Here is a 7492-nt window from a genome sequence, read left to right as displayed (position 1 = left end):
ACTCCTTCTCGACCTTTAAGTCTCTGCTCAGGATATTTCCCTAGCCATCTCTCTTATCTTGGCCCCTTACCTTGTTTTCCTTTCCCACAGTACTTGCCCCTTTGTAACATATAATGTACTTGCTATGGTTGTTGTCTTTCCCTGCTAGAATGCAACACTGCTTTCCCTCATACTCCCTGAGCATCTCCCCTAGTGTAATAAATATGGGTTAAATGAAAGAATGAGGTCTTTGAGAATAAAAGTCCCATGAAATACTAAGGACCCGTGCAGGTTTACACAAGCCAGAAACAAACACATGTAAAAAATAGAATCACAGAGGGGCAGGAATTGACAATGTACCTAAACCCTTCTGTTCTTATATACAGTCACTCTGACATAGAAGTACATGTATTTGAAATAGTTTCATTATTTTTATTTCAAATAAGGCACAATGAAGGCAACAACAAAACAAATGATTTATGCATCAATATGTAAACCTCTGTAAATACTGGCCATCCTTAAGTATCACACAATACTCAATATATTGGCAATTCCAGTATAATACAAGATCATATGCAGCTTGAAAAACATAGCAAAAACAGAGTAGCAATCTACTTAGTCAAATACAAATTAATCACTGAAGTGCCTAATTGTTTTTACCTTTTTGCTACAGTGAATAACAAATATAAATAGAATAACTACATAACAAAAATATAAATGAAAACAAATACAATAGTAAGCAATTAATACTGTGAAAATATATGAGTAGTATATGAGAGCACTTCTGAATTCTTATAATTAGGATCTTGGCAATAATTTTGATTATTTCTGTTAAGTGTTTTATGCAAAGGATAATTTCTCAAGCTTCTGGATATAGGCAAACAGAAAAATCACCTAATTATGGTTTCAAAATGGAACTTTTTCTAAAACTAACACACAATTGGAATACTTTTCGGGGGAGAGGCACAATATATAAATCACTAACACCATGAAATAAAATTTCATCTTCCCTAATTAGATTTGCAATCTTGGCTTTCTGCTATTCCAATCTTTAAAATGAATTAAAATCTTAATTAATTTCTCAGATAAATGTTGGGGAATATTTTCTCTGAACAAGGAATTTTACATCAACAATCTGTCTACCAATCTCTAGTGTTACATATACATACAAATATGCATATATTTTACACTTTCATTAGGATAAATTTAAGAGTAAAAAAGACCTACTTTAAAACATGTAAATAATCTGACCTTAACACAGGAAGCTTTTTATAAAGGTTAGCATTTATCTAAATAAAATACAATGCTGTAAATTTCAAATTCCAAATATAATGAGTGGAAGATGGGCTCTCACGCTACTTTACATAAGGAACAAGGAGGCAGTATCTATTGTTCAGCAGGGAACACTCTATACAGGAAATATTTTAACTGATCAGCTGCCTGAGGCATACTGACAAGGATTGGCAGGAAACAGCCCGGTAGTCCACAGAGCAACAGACCACATGTGGATGACCACACATGGGTGTCACACGTGGGCGGTCACACAGATGACCACACGTGGATGACCACACGTGGATGGTCACACATGCATGACCACATGTGGATGATCACACATGGATGGTCACACATGGATGGTCACACATGGATGGTCACACGTGGGTGGTCACACATGGACGACCACATGTGGATGATCACACATGGATGACCACATGGATGGTCACATGTGGATGACCACATATGGGTGGTCACATGTGGATGACCACACATGGGTGGTCACACATAGATGACCACATGTGGATGGTCACACCTGGATGACCACACGTGGATGGTCACATGTGGATGATCACACATGAATGACCACACCTGGACAACCACACGTGGATCGTCACATGTGGATGACCATACCTGGATGACCACACGTGGATGGTCACACCTAGATGACCACACGTGGATGGTCACTTGTGGATGGTCACATGTGGATGATCACACCTGGATGACCACACGTGGATGGTCACATGTGGATGGCCACACCTGGATGGTCACACATGGATGATCACACCTGGATGACCACATGTGGATGGTCACATGTGGATGGTCACATGTGGTTGGTCACACGTGGATGGTCACACCTGGATGACCACACCTGGATGACCACACGTGGATGGTCACATGTGGATGACCACACATGGACAGTTACATGTGGATAGTCACATATGGATGGTCACACGTGGATGGCCACACCTGGATGACCACATGTGGATGACCATATGTGGAGGACTGTTCTGCCCACATCTGCATATTTATGAACATTATTTTCATAAACAAATACTGTCACCACAGTCTCATAAGCAGATGATGTTCCACTCTTTGCTGCAGTCTGCTAGCTTTCTATACCACCAGATTCAGGAGAAAGGCATGCCAATGGGTGATTGTGTGTGTGTGTGTGTGTGTGTGTGTGTCCATCTGGGGACTTGAAGGGAGGGCCTCAAGCGCTGTCCTTGAGCTTTTTTGCTCAAGGCTAGCGCTCTACCACTTGAACTTTCAGCTTTTTGGTCGTAAATTGGAAACAAGATCCCCACAGACTTTCTTGCTCCAGTTAGCTTAGAACTGCAATCCTCAGCCACCTGGTGAGCCACTGGTGACCATCCTTAATTGTGTTTTAAATCAAATTCATGTTCCTATGAAAATGGTCAAATGGTCAAATGATCAGGAGATAAAGATAATTCTGAAAAACAGAAATGCTTATAGTAAAGGCACATAGCAAATCAAGCAATTTCAGAAGTGAGAGTCCCATTCATATTTTGAAGGACAGTGTGCTTGTTTTTGTTTAAATGCAGTGGTTAAGGGAAGTGGCAGAAACAGTAAACCATATTTAAACAAAGTTCAACTCAAACAGTTTTCTACTGGCTCTTTTATGTAGTGAAGTATTATTTCAGTGGAATATACAATGGAGATTTGTTTTCTTTTAAATATATTGTAAGTATAGCATATTTTATAAACATACAGAAAATAACAAACATTCTGGAAAGCCAGAATGTTACTTACCAGGAGAGAAGCTCTTTGTCGCTCCAAATGTTAGGTAGTTATTTGTAATATAGCCCAGAAGGCCATTCTAGACATCTGTTCTGTAGGGCCCTATGCCTGGGCCTCAAGCCCAGAAGGTTTGTTCCAGACTGGACTGCCAGCCATCAGGCTGGTTACCACATCTGTTTCAGCAATGGGCACAGAGTATGAGCATGCTTGGCAGAGATACACACACACCTATCTATATATGCAGTTTATATATATTTAGGACAAAAGTGAAACTCACTGGGACAATGGAGATGGAGTGCACATCCCTAATGTGTAAAATCATAAAAATGCACTATACCTTATGTTACTGATACTCAAGTGTTCATGAGTGAAATTATGAGTCTTGAATTTGCTTTAAAATATTATAGGAAAAAAGTGTCTGGGAAGAACAGATGGCAAATTATTAATAACTGGTGGATTGGAGTGATAGGCATTTAAGAAGTTCTTCATGTTATTATCTACACTTTGTGTTGTTTGAGAACTTTTGACAATAAAAATGACTTCAAATAAACTTTACTGATTAAGAAAGTAAGCAAAAAATAAGGATTTGTTTTTTGTTTTTGGTCAGTTGTGGAGCCTGAACTCTGGGCTCAGCTCTTCAGCTCAAGGTTAGTGCTCTACCACTTGAGCCACAGTGTCACTTCTGGCTTTTTTTCCCTGCTTATGTGGTGCTGAGGAATTGAACCCAGGGCCTCATGCATGCAAGGCAAGCACTCTACCACTGAGCCACCTTCCCAGTCCCAAGGACATTTTTAATGATCAAAAGTATTACATAGCCAGGTGCTGATGGCTCACACCTTTAACCTTAACTACTCAGGTGTCTGAGATCTGAGGATTACAGTTGAAGCTAGCCTGGGCAAATAAGTCTGTGAGATTCTTTTATTTTTTGGGGGGAGGGGTCCAGTCGTGGGGCCTGAACTCTGGGCCTGGGCACTGTCCCTCAGCTCTTCAGCTCAAGGCTAGCACTCTATCACTTGAGCCACAGCGCCACTTCCGGCTTTTTTCTTTTTGCTTATGTGGTGCTGAGGAATTGAACCCAGGGCCTCATGCATGCAAGGCAAGAGCTCTATCACTTAGCCACCTTCCCAGCCCAGTCTGTGAGATTCTTATCTCCAATAAACTACTCAAAAAAGCTGGAAGTAGTACTGTGGTTCAAGAGGTAGAGCACTCACCTTGAGCAATAGAAGCTCAAAGACAGTACCCAGGCCCAGAGTTCAAGCCCCAGGACTGGCAAAAAAAAAAAAAAAGTACTACATAAAAAACTTGGAAGAACACTGGGTGCTGGTGGCTCACATCTATAATCCTAGTGACTCAGGAGGCTGAGATCTGAGGATCATGGTTCAAAGCCAGCTTGGGCAAGAAAGTCCATGAGACTGTTATCTCCAATTAACCACCAGAAACTGGCAGTGGTGCTCTGGCTCAAAGTGGCAGCATGCTAACCTTCAGTGAAAAAGCTCAGGGACTATATCCAGGTCCCCAGCTCAACAAAACAAAACAAAATTGGAAGCTTGGCACTGGTAGTTCATACCTGTAATCCTAGAGCCTCAGGAGGCTAAGAACCTAGGTCACTATTTGAGGCCAGCCCAGGCAGAAAAGTCCTTGAAACTTTACCTCAAAAAGCCAGGTTGGTAGTGTGAATCAAACGGTAGAGTGCCAGACAATCATGCAAGCCTATCAAGCACAAAGCCCTAAGTTCAAACTGTACCAACAGAAAAAGAAGAAAAAGGTAAGTATCCAATTATCTCCTCTTCTTTGAGAAGATCTGTACAGAACTATTTCCATGGCTGTTACAATAGAGAAAAGCTGGGAACAACGTTAGTGTCAATGAATTAGGAGCTAGTTCAAAATAATACATCCACATATGGTAGAATACTATGCAAACAAGAACAAGAAAGGTACACAGTTACAATGAAGGCTCCATAGCTGCACACCCGGTGTGACTCACGCTTGCTGGCTTCAGGAGGGACATTGGAGGAATGTTCAGAAGGGACATCGGAGGAGTGTTCAGCAGTGTGCAGAGCGGCCATCTCTGCACAGAAAGTTTACAGGTGTGTTTTACTTTTTCCTTGAAACGTGTCTATATTACTCAAATTTTTCATAGAAGCATATATTCACTTTATAGTAGAGGGAACCACTTTCTATAACTGAGGCAGGATAGAGAAAATGAGGCATGAGAAACAGCAGCTTAGAAGGCAGAGATAAAGAGTATTAATGAATTGCTTGGTAGAAGCATACAGGCACTATTTTCTTTGCTCTAAATTTTATACTCCCTCAATAAACTGCAACATCTAGTAAAAAGAAAAGAATTTAAAAAGGGGAAAAGAACAGCTTTTTCCTTTGACTTTGTCCACTTGGCCAACAGTATGCTTTGGCAGCTGAGCAATGCTAACTGGCTTAAACAAAGACACTTGTCTTGGAAAAACTATCTTGGGAAAACGACTCCTCTGTACACAAAAAGTGTTTGCAAAGGACAGTATTTCAAGGATAGATATGTCTTAAGTGAGTATCTGGAAGAACTAACTCTTGTTTAAAGAGATGCTCAAATATCTGTGTCATAATGACCCAAATTTAATTTTTTTTTGGGGGGGGTGGGATTGGGTCCGGTGGTGTGGCCAGAACTCTGAGCCTGGGCGCTGCCCCTCAGCTCTTCAGCTCAAGGCTAGCACTCTACCACTTGAGCCACAGCGCCACTTCCGGCTTTTTTCTTTTTGCTTATGTGGTGCTGAGGAATTGAACCCAGGGCCTCATGCATGCAAGGCAAGCACTCTACCACTGAGCCACCTTCCCAGCCCCATGACCCAAATTTAATAAGCAGACCTACTTTGAAATTTCTGGGTCTAACTGATAAAACAGTGCAGCAGCCAGTATGACTAAATGTGCCAAGGGTTAGACAAAAGGGAACATTTCTCCTACGGTGAATCTGAGCCAGCCCTCTGTCCCCATCCTTTTCTTCATTAATGCCTATGATACCATGATATCAGATGTTCCTGCACCTATATCTGGTCTGTGTACTACCACTCTATCTTTGTTTTGTTTTACCAGTAAACTTTCTTAGTCCATAGTTTGATGTGCCCTCAAATTCTTTTTGCAAGCCAGGCTCTGGTAGCTCACTCCTGAAATTCTAGCTACTAGGGAGGCTGAGATCTGAGGATCATGGTTCAAAGCCAGCCTGGGTAGGAAAGTCCATGAGATTCTTATCTCCAATTAACCACCAGAAAACCAGAAGTGGTGCTGTGGCTCAAGTGGTAGAGCACTGGCCTTGAGCTGAAGAGCTGAGGGACAGTGCCCAGGCCCAGAGTTCAAGCCCCACCATGCCCCACTCCTCACCTCCCCACAAAAAATTCTTTTTGCAACATCATGAACTCAGTACCCAAAAGCCAAGTGGAAGCCTCCTCCATTTTAGAGATCTTCTCCTGGTACCTTACTGGTTTAGGTAACATAACAACAGCCTACAATTTTTCTCATTATGTTATTCTTTCTAGCTAACTGGATGATTTAATATTAAAAATAGTGTTATGTCTTAGGAAATTAAAAGTGAGAAAGTACTGTACTTCTAAAACAATGTGAAATCTGGAATAGATTTTATTTATCTCTAAAAATGCAAGTATCAGTTTTTAAGGCACATACATTTTTCTTCAACCACATAACAAGTGCATTAAAATCTAAAATGTCAAAGCTACATAAAATACAACATTATAACATATATGAGACTGGACTTAAATATCTTTTAATTAATTAAAGTCAGACTGGAAATTCTATTAGTTACAGGAACAAACAGTATTTTGAAGAGAAAGGAAGAAAATGTTTTCTTAGTTGGTTCTTAAAGAATTTGAAAGCATTCCAACAGCTCAATGCAAAAAAGTATTTATAGATATTTTAGTAATATGTTTGCTCTTAGAATAGAACAGATGGCAGGATGGAATAAAATGCCATTTCCAGATGCATGGAACTTGGTAGGAACTTAACATTGTGAATTCCATCTCAAGTTTAAACACAGCTGGCACTGCAGCACTTAGGGGAAAATGTTAATAACTACATGATAACCCTTGAAGCCTCACTGAAGGCCTGCTGTCTTGGTGGTGTCTCAGCTGGAGGATACTCTAGAAGTGCCACAGTCCTGCATCTTCAGGCAGGGCTGCTTAGTAAGCTGACTTCCTAGACTGTTAGGACCTCAAAATAGCAGGAACGTGCCAAGGGAGTTTTTCTCTACCCATCCCTCTTTGGAGTCTTATAATATAAAAATAGTTGCTATACACAGTCCTCATTCAAGGGACATGCTGCTCCCACGATTTCCTATCTTCTTGCTAACTTTAAAATTTCATGAATTTTAAAAATACCTAGTTTTTAACAAGAGATGGAGGGTCCCTATGTATGGCAATCTCACTTTGATTAACGTCAAGAATAACAAATAAAATGATATTACCTCAGTAACATGGTGGAC

The sequence above is a fragment of the Dipodomys spectabilis genome, unplaced genomic scaffold (genome assembly GCF_019054845.1).
Source record: "Dipodomys spectabilis isolate Male_0828 unplaced genomic scaffold, ASM1905484v1 ptg000169l, whole genome shotgun sequence".
NCBI classification, from domain to species: domain Eukaryota; kingdom Metazoa; phylum Chordata; class Mammalia; order Rodentia; family Heteromyidae; genus Dipodomys; species Dipodomys spectabilis.
The sequence above is the reverse complement of the archived record's forward strand: the minus strand, read 5'-3'. Positions refer to the sequence as shown.